Source organism: Homalodisca vitripennis, chromosome X, assembly GCF_021130785.1.
Source record: "Homalodisca vitripennis isolate AUS2020 chromosome X, UT_GWSS_2.1, whole genome shotgun sequence".
NCBI lineage: Eukaryota > Metazoa > Arthropoda > Insecta > Hemiptera > Cicadellidae > Homalodisca > Homalodisca vitripennis.
The window spans coordinates 155,763,821-155,777,663 of NC_060215.1; positions in this window are offsets into that span (position 1 = coordinate 155,763,821).

Below are 13,843 nucleotides of genomic sequence, written 5' to 3' on the forward strand. Positions count from 1 at the left end.
ACTTTACTACTGCTAATAACAACAAAGGTACTCACTGAATACTGTTGTAAATCCTCTTGTAAATCAAATGTTCAAATTGGTACTCATTGTTGTACAGTACGAAACTTTAACAGTTATTTCAAGGTTTTTCCTTTATAAATGTTATTATGTTAAGTGTATGTTGGTCTAAACCTATTGCAATTGGGATACATTTTGAAGGTTGTCCCATTTAATACACTGAAATGTGTATAGAACGAAAGTATTAAAGTACGGAAGTTCAACAAGAGGTGTTTTGCACTTAAACGTATACTAACTAATTACTATGAATAACTACGGCATTAATAATTTTACTTTACTAGGATGTACGTGTTATAGAAGTTAATACATTTTTCTGATGATCATGATACTAACTTTATTATTAATACCATCTATGGAATTAAACAGAGTGGTGCTATGTTCGTATATTTAAGAATTTTACGTTTATTGAACTTCTATAGTAGCCCCCACCAACGTTGACAGATGACCAGCTGTCCCCGCTTTGACTCGGCTATGGTCTTGTACTGTCTGATGCATCTACATGTCGTTTCCAAAACAGGTGAATAAAACAGATGTAAGTATATTGGTTTAGGATAACAGGTGATGGCGTTTGTTTATAGTATTGTATATAGTGTTTATACGTAATTATTTCCCTTGCCATTAAAACTAGTAACGGTGTTGGGCGTGGTGTGTGCAGGGGGGATTCAGATGAGCTAGCCAAGATCGGTCTATTTTCGTATGGGCTACTCTAGTATTAAATGTCCTCTTTAATATGAATAAAACATCAGTCGTTTTCCAAATATAACATAAAAGTGTATCATAAACTAAAAAAATACATATAGACTAAAACCGGATAAATATTTCAAAATAAGACATGAGTATTGGGAGTTCTCTAATTAAAATTTTAAAATTAAATTGAAATCTGAGTCTAAAACAGTAAACCTACTTGGCCTAGATGTAGGACGATGAAACAAAACATTCCACGAGAGTTCAAACGTAACCTAGCAGTTCACAACAGGAGTTTGAGTGGATTTTGAATTACATCTAAAAATAATCTGTAGCCAATCAAAAAAATAATGTAGGTAATCTTCCAAGGATCAGTATCAGTATGGTCATACCAGGAGAACTAAAGTCCTTTGGTATTATAAACAGTATTTAAATATCCATCTCACATGTGCAAAACTCGTTTATTACTATTTTGGAGTGGGATTTAATAAAAGGGAAGACGTAGTTAAACGTTTTCAATCAGAACTGATATTACATTCCAAACCAAAAAATTAAGAAGTACTAATGCGAGATGTATCGACACTGTCCGACAGTCCTAATGCGAGATGTTTCGACAATGTCCGACAGTCCTAATGCGAGATGTTTCGACAATGTCCGACAGTCCTAATGCGAGATGTTTTGACAATGTCTGACAGTCCTAATGCGAGATTTTTCAACAATGTCCGACAGTAATAACGGGAGATGTTTCGACAATGTCTGGCAGTCCTAACGCGAGATGTTTCGACAATGTCCGACAGTACTAATGCGAGATGGTTCGACAATGTCCGAGAGTCCTAACGCGTGATGTTTCGACAATGTCTGACAGTCCTAATGCGAGATGTTTCGACAATGTCCGACAGTACTAACGCGAGATGTTTCGACAATGTCTGACAGTCCTAATGCGAGATATTTCTAGATGTTTCGACAATGCCCGACAGTCCTAACGCGAAATGTTTGTAGATGGTTTCGAAAATGTTCGACAGTCCTAACGCGAGATGTTTGTAGATGTTTCGAAAATGTTCGACAGTCCTAACGCGAGATGTTTCGAGAATGTCCGACAGTACTAACGCGAGATGTTTCGACAATGTCCGACAGTCCTAACACGAGATGTTTCTAGATATTTCGACAATGCCCGACAGTCCTAACGCGAGATGTTTCGACAATGTCCGACAGTCCTAACGCGAGATGTTTCTATATGTTTCGACAATGCCCGACAGTCCTAACGCGAGATGTTTGTAGATGTTTCGACAATGTTCGACAGTCCTAACGCGAGATGTTTCGAGAATGTCCGACAGTACTAACGCGAGATGTTTCGACAATGTCCGACAGTCCTAACACGAGATGTTTCTAGATATTTCGACAATGCCCGACAGTCCTAACGCGAGATGTTTCGACAATGTCCGACAGTCCTAATGCGAGATTTTTCGACAATGTCCGACAGTACTGACGCGAGATGTTTCGACAATGTTCGACAGTCCTAACCCGAGATGTTTCTAGATGTTTCGGTAGTCCTAACGCCAGATGTTTCGAGAATGTCCGACAGTACTAACGCGAGATGTTTCGACAATGTCCGACAGTCCTAACACGAGATGTTTCTAGATATTTCGACAATGCCCGACAGTCCTAACGCCAGATGTTTCGACAATGTCCGACAGTCCTAATGCGAGATGTTTCGACAATGTCCGACAGTACTAACGCGAGATGTTTCTAGATGTTTCGACAATATGCCCGACAGTACTAACGCGAGATGTTTGTAGATGTTTCGACAATGTTCGGCAGTCCTAACGCGAGATGTTTCGAGAATGTCCGACAGTACTAACGCGAGATGTTTCGACAATGTCCGACAGTCCTAACACGAGATGTTTCTAGATATTTCGACAATGCCCGACAGTCCTAACGCGAGATGTTTCCACAATGTCCGACAGTCCTAATGCGAGATGTTTCGATAATGTCCGACAGTACTAACGCGAGATGTTTCGACAATGCCCGACAGTCCTAACGCGAGATTTTTCGACAATGTCCGACAGTCCTAACGCGAGATGTTTCGACAATGTCCGACAGTCCTAATGCGAGATGTTTCGACAATGTCCGACAGTACTAACGCGAGATTTTTCGACAATGTCCGACAGTACTAACGCGAGATGTTTCGACAATGCCCGACAGACCTAACGCGAGATGTTTCGACAATGTCCGACAGTACTAACGCGAGATGTTTCTAGATGTTTTGACAATGCCCGACAGTCCTAACGCGAGATGTTTCTAGATGTTTTGACAATGCCCGACAGTCCTAACGCGAGATGTTTCTAGATGTTTTGACAATGTCCGACAGTCCTAACGCGAGATGTTTCGACAATGTCCGACAGTCCTAATGCGAGATGTTTCGACAATGTCCGACAGTACTAACGCGAGATGTTTCTAGATATTTCGACAATGTCCGACAGTACTAACGCGAGATGTTTCGACAATGTCCGACAGTCCTAACGCGAGATGTTTTGACAATGTCCGACAGTACTAACGCGAGATGTTTCGACAATGTCCGACAGTACTAACGCGAGATGTTTCGACAATGTCCGACAGTACTAACGCGAGATGTTTTGACAATGTCCGACAGTCCTAACGCGAGATGTTTCTAGATGTTTCGACAATGCCCGACAGTCCTAACACGAGATGATTCTAGATGTTTCGACAATGTCCGACAGTCCTAACGCGAGATGTTTCGACAATGTCCGACAGTACTAACGCTAGATGTTTCGACAATGTCCGACAGACCTAACGCGAGATGTTTCGACAATGTCCGACAGTCCTAACGCGAGATGTTTCTAGATGTTTTGACAATGCCCGACAGTCCTAACGCGAGATGTTTCTAGATGTTTCGACAATGTCCGACAGTACTAACGCGAGATGTTTCGACAATATCCGACAGTACTAACGCGAGATGTTTCGACAATGTTTGGCAGTCCTAACGCGAGATGTTTCTAGATGTTTCGACAATGTCCGACAGTACTAACGCGAGATGTTTCGACAATATCCGACAGTACTAACGCGAGATGTTTCGACAATGTTTGGCAGTCCTAACGCGAGATGTTTCTTGATGTTTCGACAAGTGCCCAACAGTCCTAATGCGAGATGTTTCGACAATTCCCGATATTCCTAATGTAAAAAATTTCGAAAAAGTCTAACAGTCCTAATGCGGGAAGTTTCGACAATATCCAGCAAGTCTAATGCGCTATGTTTCGGAAGGTAGATTGCCCACTGGCAATACCAATCTACCATCACACGACGAGTAACGCAATAAATTATATTAACTACGATATTTCCAATGTCAATCCTGAGTTTGACGATATTTACTCTTTGGTCGAACGACTACTCGTTGTCAGGTTGAAATCAATAACAGTAAATTTGTCTCTCACTCAAGTCAAATAACAAGAAATGCATTCAAGAATATGTGTGGGAAAAGAGGGCGAAAGTTATCGTTGAGAAGTATGGAGATCGTAAACATGACCCTCATGTCTGGATAATATATACAGAGTGTTACAAACTTCTGTGGCTGATAGTACCCACGGTCCCAAACAAAACATTGTCTATAAACACAGGTCGAGAAATGTGTAGTTTAGCTGCTTGTATCTTATCTACAGAATTAGTAAAGCTAAAGTTACAAAAGTTTTCATAGGTTATGACAAATAAGAGGATACTTAAAAAACGTGTGATTTGCTTTAATATAAAAAATAGTTTCTGTTAAAAAAAACTGTTAAATCTAATAAAAATCAGTATAGTAATGAAACATTTACAATATAACAAATATTTTGAAATTTTTGTTACAATATCAACGGTACTTTTTTCAACGAAATCCGTCAACAAATATATATATGCAGGTTTATTTTATTCTGTGTATGTTTTACAAGTGTACTTGATAAAGTTGTAATTAAACGAAATATTATACAGTAAGCAACTGCAGTTTTCTTTTAAAAACTGCTCTGAGAGATTTTATATATATATATATAATTTCAATAAACATTTAATCACAAAAAGCCGGGAAAAAAGCAAGTACTTTTTGTGATTCAATGTTTATTGAAATTAAATAAGGCTATTGCCATTTATACAATTTAATGTATATATATATATATATATATATATATATATATATATATATATAATATCACACACACGCACGCACGCACGCCAGAAATCTCCGTGTATTATTAGATTGGTGTCACGAACACGTAAGAGGACCTACCGAACTTGTTACGTGTAAAGCCAGTTTCACACGGCGGCAGGTAAAACGCAGTAAAGTACCGTACGTGCACACACAAATAATTGCGCAAAAAATAAATAACCTCTGTGGACATATTACGTATTGCGCTGCCAACGCACATGTCCCGTACAGTAACATATGGGACCAAATACACAGGCATTTGATCACACATCAGGAGTTTTACCCTTACCTACTTATATTCAATGTTTTGTCTACGAACAACAAATGATTTTACTTTGACTATACTTTCCACATTTACATTAAAATATGTAAGCAGAAAGAATCGTTAGTCAACAGTTTGAGATTGGAAGAATATTGATGTTAAATTTAATTAAACATAATATCTATTTAAGGAGTAAAACAAAGTAATAATAATAATACTAATATTAAGACGGAAATATTACATAGTACATTTACACAGTATCATAGACCACTGTGTGAGAAAGCAACCGTGTGCGGTAAATATACCGCACGAAGTGGCCGATCCGGCCTGACCGGTACGTTACAGTATTCGGTTCACCAGTTAGTACCCGGTTAGTTATAGAGTTAGGGTATTGACTTTCTACCGGCTCGCCCGGTACAATAGACGAGGACAGCAAGGTCACTCCACCGGTCTCGCCTGTTAGTGGTTTCTTGTTTGCTTCTTGCCGCCCGCTTTTTGCGGAACTTAACGCGCCTCGACCGAACTAATGAGGGAAGACCTGTTTTTGTTCCGGAGACACTCTCCCCTTCCCGCCCAGCCACAAGGCAGCTCCCGGCAATAAACCGCACCAAACAGGTGAAAATTGTTGTAGTCTTGTTTCTTTCGTTAAAAACAAGGGTTCTAGTCACCTTTATTGTGTACATAAAAAAATAGCTACTTCATTTAACACTACTTTTGGACTCATTAGAAACACGCTTTGTCATTATTTTGCCAAATTAAACCCATTTGTTCGTAAAACTACCCTGGCAAGATATATTTTCCAAGTATTGATTTTAGGTTACATTTTAGACCGAAACCGTTTTCTTTCATTACTCATGAGGAAAGTAAAAAGATCTGGGACCCTCTTTCATTGCCACCAGCATAAATGGAAATTATGGTGAGTAAACAGGCATGAGTGAGATGCAAGGTGGAACGGACAATCGCTGCGCCGTTACCCACTAGTGGGACAATAAGTGGATCGGATGAAACTAGTACCCACGGGACCCAAGTGCGGGACACTAAGTGGATCGGATGAAACTAGTACCCACGGGACCCACATGTGGGACAAAGGGTGGAAGGGATGATCCTGTTGCCCACGTGCGGGACAAAGGGTGGAAGGGATGATTGCCGTTGACCACGTGTGGGACACTAATTGGAACGGATGATCCCTTGTACCCACGTGTGTTGAATAAGGGTGACGGAAAGAAAGCATAGTAACATTCTGAACAATTTTCATCGTTATGTGTTAGAGAAGGTAATGTTAACATTACAAAAGATGCCGGACTACTCCATTTGTCCATTCCTGGAGCTTCGTTGATTTTAGTCACGAGCCCATTAAGTAGGTGAGAGTGGGTCCAAACCCAACAACAACTTTGGGGCCCGAGACAAGAAAACCCGCGCCTGGTAATCGTGTACCACAAAAAGATAAATATCGACACTGTACTTCTGACACAGAGGCGACCTTAATTACCGGTGATTTCCGTGATTGATTGCCCTCCTTCGAAACGTATAAACCACGAGCGCTCGAGCTTCACGTACCGAGTTTTAAGACCCACAACTCATCACTTCTTTCGCGTGCTCTGTCGGCTTTGCGGCATCGAAAAATTACTCGCTATCCGAACAGCGTCAGATTAAGTCGTACCACCATGTGGCATATGGCATAAGCGTTATTCGTTTGTACGATTACTACCACCAAATGTCGCATATACCACTATGCTTTTGTACGACTATCATGTATCGTATCAAACGCTAATTTGTTTACTTCTAACTTAATAATTTTATGCATTGGGTGCAAACAAATAGATGTTTAACATATAGGATATTGAAAGTTTAAATTTGAGTATGGTTGCACGGGAAACAAATTTATTTTTTTAAACGTTTCTTGGATTTTCACATTCACTAGTCGTGGCCGTGGGTGTCCTAAAAATGGAAATAACGTTTACAATTTTTTAAATTGTTTCCATCTTGAAACATACACGAGTGAGGTAGCACATTATTTTTTCGTTCTCTGAAGCCAAATGTACCTTGAATTTTAAACAAATCTAAATTTGTTGGTAAAGAGCTTGTGAACTGTGTTTTGAGCCTAGAGGTCCACGAAAGATTGAAGTGGAGCTATGTAAAATTTATATTTACTAGCCTCTGGATTGTCAATTCCATATGTTACAAGAGTATCTCATCCTACCATTACTTTATTATTTTTATTACCTATTTAAATTAAAACAAGTACTGTTAATGTAAGATGACTTCCTAACTGATGTAACATACTGGGCAGCACCTGCGGTACGTACAAGTGTTGCTCTTTACGTTTGTAGTGGAATTTCGAATTAAAGGGATTTCAGACTCGACAGTAGCTTTTGTTAAAACTAAGATCATAAGTAATGATTATCCCCTCCTCCTTGAAGTGATAATAAACCAGATCTATCGACTAAGAAAGCTAAACACCGTGCCTGTGCTCAAGATATTACTTCGAGGAAGCGCAGCTAGACCACCATTTTCTGAAGCAGATGAAAAGATATCTCGAGCGTAGCGATGTTGGCCCACAGAGAGCAGTGGATTATCTCCTTTAGCTTATTATAATGTTAAAGAACGATTGGTGAAATGTGCATTTCATTTTTGTTTCAAGTAGTCAGCATTTAAGAGAGCTCTGGCTATTGTTTCGGATTACTCAAAATTAAACTCAAGCTGCAATTTAATAGATTTTTAAATGGAAATTGTCTTCATTTAGTTATTCCGACTAGAGACGACAGTTGAAATCTGATCTCGAGTTAAACTGTGAAATGTTATTTTATAAATCAAAATCAAAATGTAGCCGAGGTGTTATTTATGTATTTATACATATCGTGCAACGAGTGCTGCTCTTCACACGTAACACTCAAGTGGATTAGTATAGTGTAAATAGTGTACGATGAGAGACATTCACTTAATGAACAATTGTTTGAACATACATTTATGATAAGGTGGCAAAGTTATGGTTTCACATAATTTACGTCTCACATTCAAAGAGAGAATAAAGTAGATTCAAAGTGGCAACAACTTAGTTAATGCGCTCATACTTACTTTATTAACTAATACTTTGTAAGTTGTCTGATATAACAATCATTGCGTAATGTACGGTATTGCAAACACAAGAACAATTTTTGTTTGTAAAACTATCATACAAGTACTTATAATTCTGCACTCTATTATTTTGTGTTTCTTGTTTGATGTGAAAAAAGGAAGACATTTTTATTACTCCAGAGAGTTAATGTATTGTTTATTTAGGAGTCCGATTTAGTAAATAATGTATACCAATGGTGTCTATAATTTTACTACATCCATTACGTTAACACGAAACTTTACTACAGCTTTACTCCGACTCCTGTAACATAAATAAACTCTCACTCGGGAACTTTCCGTTCCTGGCCGTTCCAAACAAGACATCCCTTTGGAGATTGAAAAGATACTTTCACTGATATAAAATGTGGGAATGATCCATATTCCCTCGATGTGGTTTTATTCGCAGATCGAAACTAACGGTGGTTCTAGCGAGAAATGTATTCTAACACTGTAGATTCTGAGCATATGAGGAGATGAATACTAAACGACATGTTTGAATGTAGGTACAAGAGGTTAGGTACTTACGTTTATACGAAGCATTTCCCATACCATAGTTTTCTAGGCCGTCCTTGTAGACAATATTATAACTTTTTATAGTTATTGTATTCATTATCGTTATACCGTTAATTAAAAACTAGGGAAATAGAAATCTCACTAATCACAGATAACTAAATATCCGTGATAGTGATAGTGCCTCATTCTGGCGATTCGGATTCACTAATAACCCAGACTCAGCAAGAAATGTAACGTTCCACTTTAGCAGATACTTCGAGAGGCTAGGGGCAATGTGCACTGTAATAGAACGCAACTTAGTTTATCAATAAATCCATTGAAGAATTTCTCCTCGCGATTATACTGTAGGGATCGAGATGGGAGGTTTGCAATGCCATTATAGGGGTTAAAATATGCTAAGCGACCAATTTTTACAGGTTATATATTAGTTATACACTTGAAACGAACTGTCAAATATGCAAATAATACGAGTCGTAAATAATAAATGTACATATAAATAATAAATGGCAGCTATAATCCCGCTCCAAGCGGCTAGAGAGCGAAACGTAATCTACTTTCTGGATAACCCTCTTAGTTTTGGCAACTCGATAAAAGTGTTGAAAACAGCAACTTTCTATATATTTATCTTCAATTCTGGTTTCTCAAAATCTAGCGTGGCTGAAGATCGATCCTACTCTTAATGAAAATGTGTCTACCAATTTCACAAAAACCAGGTATTGTTATAGAGTGCAAATTTGTGGTAATTTTGGAGTGATGATCTCACGGACCAAAAAGGCTGTTAGGCATTTCACCGTTACAATCAATTCAAATATCGTAAAAGCAAACACCAGCTGGTTCATCGTAGCTAATTTCTTTAGTTAATGCTAATTAGTCGTAAATTAAGCATTCAATACAACAGATAATAAAATAAATTAAACGACAGAACCCCTTTTTAAATAATTAATACATACGTTTTTAACACATTTTACAAAAGCTTTCAATCAATTCAAAATTTAGTGTAACTCTCCTTTTAACCGTAATTGGAACTAATTGATTCGTAGAATAAGATGATACTTCAATCAATCACTTTAATGTACAGTCAACTATAAACCGTGCTTCTACCTTTAGTTCCTGAAAGAAAAGTTAATTAATTAGTTCCGTTAACTGTACTCTTTGTGATATTACATTATTGTATACCCTTTATAAAAAGTCAACTGACAGGTGGATACGCCTTGAGAATGAATCATGATAACCTCAGTTATTATCGTGCGAATGAAACCCAATAGAACAACGCTGTTTGTGTGATATATTAATATCGAGCTTATGCCAGAGTGTCAGTCAGTCATTGACTCGTTCCCTGACAAAATGTCAGAGATTTTTAACTTCGAACATGAAATTGCTTTCATTTTATTGTCAGGCCAGGCATAACCCGGTAAGCACGTGTGAGCTGCACTTTGTACAGTTATCGGATAAGTGTTAGACACACAATGGCTGTTGTTGCTAGCCGAGACATAGGGGACACTGTACGAAGGTGTAATTGTATAGGTATAAAGTTAATATTGGTGAGGTCAAAAGCTAATATACTACTGACCAACGGTGCCTAACTCACCAGCAATGTTTGCGAAAAGACTTTTCCACTAGTCATCGAGGGGATTCTGCCAGTGCCTTACCGCATCCACATTCAAAGTGGGTCCACGGGTCAAAGGGCTGCCCAGCCAGAGTGGGGTCTAGTAGTACGAGTGGGGTCTAGTAGTACGAGTGGGGTCTAGTAGTACGAGTGGGGTCTAGTAGTACGAGTGGGGTCTATTAGTACGAGTGGGGTCTAGTAGTACGAGTGGGGTGTATTAGTACGAGTGGGGTCTAGTAGTACGAGTGGGGTGTATTAGTACGAGTGGGGTCTATTAGTACGAGTGGGTTCTAGTAGTACGAGTGGGGTCTAGTAGTACGAGTGGGGTCTAGTAGTACGAGTGGGGTGTATTAGTACGAGTGGGGTCTAGTAGTACGAGTGGGGTCTAGTAGTACGAGTGGGGTCTAGTAGTACGAGTGGGGTCTAGTAGTACGAGTGGGGTGTATTAGTACGAGTGGGGTCTATTAGTACGAGTGGGGTCTAGTAGTACGAGTGGGGTCTATTAGTACGAGTGGGGTCTAGTAGTACGAGTGGGGTGTATTAGTACGAGTGGGGTCTAGTAGTACGAGTGGGGTGTAGTAGTACGAGTGGGGTCTATTAGTACGAGTGGGGTCTAGTAGTACGAGTGGGGTCTAGTAGTACGAGTGGGGTGTATTAGTACGAGTGGGGTCTATTAGTACGAGTGGGGTCTAGTAGTACGAGTGGGGTCTAGTAGTACGAGTGGGGTGTATTAGTACGAGTGGGGTCTATTAGTACGAGTGGGGTCTAGTAGTACGAGTGGGGTGTATTAGTACGAGTGGGGTCTATTAGTACGAGTGGGGTCTAGTAGTACGAGTGGGGTCTAGTAGTACGAGTGGGGTCTAGTAGTACGAGTGGGGTCTAGTAGTACGAGTGGGGTCTAGTAGTACGAGTGGGGTCTAGTAGTACGAGTGGGGTGTATTAGTACGAGTGGGGTCTAGTAGTACGAGTGGGGTCTAGTAGTACGAGTGGGGTCTAGTAGTACGAGTGGGGTCTAGTAGTACGAGTGGGGTCTAGTAGTACGAGTGGGGTCTAGTAGTACGAGTGGGGTCTAGTAGTATGTCTCCCAGAAGCTGCAATTTGTAGCGAGCCATTTTCCTGTTGAAGTTCCGAAACCGCTCAGCATCTCCACTCAAACAACGCAGCAAAGCGTTCAGTTCAGCTCGGTGCAGGCCCTGAGATCTGACACTCTCACAGAATTGACTCCTGGTATCTCGAGTCCACAATTGTGTTCTTACCTGCAAACAGAGCTCTCTTGCTGTCCGGGTGTTCCTGATGTATAAATGATGCAAAGAGTTCGTTGTCAACGACTTTTTGGAACTCGAGATACGAACATTACTCCAGATCTGACACTCTCACAGACTTGACTCCTGGCATCTGGAGTCCACAATTGTCTGGAGTCCTCTGGGAAATATTTCTGCAGTAGCAGAACTACTATTCAACCCCCAGGTTAAGTGCTAGAGAGGACTTCTGAGCCCTAACTTCGACTGGTAAACTGGGGTGTCTTTACTTTTGTTTACTATTAATATTACGAGAACAACCTGAGTATGTCTCACATAATAACTGTAGCTGTTAAAATGAGATATTTAATTTAATATTCATGCATTTTATGGGATTATAAGTAATGGAACCTCCCCCTGTGTTTCTATATTTCGTCTGATATCAATACCGACTTACCGATACTTTATTTTTACATAGTTTAAATTTGGGGACATCATTTTGGATCAAATGTGTTTTTGCAAATGTGACTGTGGTGTTATTAAACATGATTTGCTGAACATGTTACTACAAACAGTTTTAGTTTATTCTCAATATATTGCCATTGACGCAGTGTACTTGGTACAACGGTTATCGTGAGATCAAGCAACGTCGAGCGTGGCTGTTGCTTGGATGGGTGACCGCTGAGAGATCCTGTCCTTGCAAGCAGCCCGCCTGCCCGGCCGTTGGTGGTGGTTCGGAAGTCACCATTAAGCCGTTGGTCCCCAGGTTAAGTGTTAAAGTGGTTCTTAGCCCTAACTTTGCCTGGTAAAATAAGACATCTGTACTTTAGTTTATTTCAATAGATTAAGAATTCCAAAAATAACACTTAAACCTAACATTGCCATGCATTATTTTCGAAGTTACTTTATAATACTTACTATTTAATAAATAAATTATGAAAATTTAAATTATATAATTATATTTATATCACGAGTCCTAATATTTGTAGCTACCAACTGTAGATGTCAACGATGACACATGAAGACGTCTAGTTTAGTATAAAGAGATGTATGTTAAATGTTTGTTGAAGCCATTATTGCATTTTAAAATGAGATTGTAGTTGGCAAAAGATTGTGGAATATTATTTAATGGGTTTATATTTAATTAGAATCACTACATACACGGCAAAGTCGGTATATGATTATTTTTTTTTACAATGGACAAAGAAAATTGTTCACGCGAACTTGGCCAGCTTAAAAAGTCGACCTAATCATGTTTTGCAACACTACATTTGCATTTACAAAGCGTTAGTTGCAGAATGGTGATTTTTAAATGACGGATAATTAACACGTTATTAGGTCAAATAAAGAATTAAAATTCAGCAATGATCGGTTACGGTTAGGTATTGATATCTGAAGAAAGCAGAGAAAGGCATTTGAAGCTTGCCTGTTGTACCTCAGGCATCCATAGTTTATGAGGAAGGATTCTGGACGTCGCAAAGTTCGGCTGAGTAAACTGCGAAAGTAAGCATCGGTCTTCTTCAAACTGTTTAAGCTGGAAGTTCGATCTAAATCGAACTCGTTGATCAATTAATCTTTTAAAGACGTAAAAGAGTACCGCAGAACTGTTGCAGCCAATGGAAGGTTTTGTGGGTTAAAACCCCCTCCCCCCTCCCACACCCATTAGGTGTCATGTGAGGCCCTTAAAGTATTATCAAAGAGAAACATGTATTGGAAATAACGTATGAACAGTGTATCTAGCTACTACTATCTAGCAACTATCAGCTACAGGTACTGGTACACTCTATACTCAATCTCCTCTCCTGACGGTGTTCCACTGTGCACACTTATGAACATCCGATACCTCTCCACTACCGCAGAATGTGTGAGCTGCCGCCCTGTGAGACAATGTGTTAGTCTAGTGTTTCACGGCTGACCCAGTTGCAATTTTAATATGTGATTTCAGCCCACACTAGTCGTAAACCAGAGCCATGTAACACTTCTTGAGTTTATGAGCTGCATTTCTCTTCACAAGCAATTTAGATCTGAAACACGACCACATGAAAACAAACAATTAACGTGCAAGAACTTAATAAATAAGTAGACGAAGAACTGTGATACAAATGGCACGAATATAATAATTTCTATATTATTTATTTATTATTCACTGTTGAATTATAATTTCATTGACTAGCCTT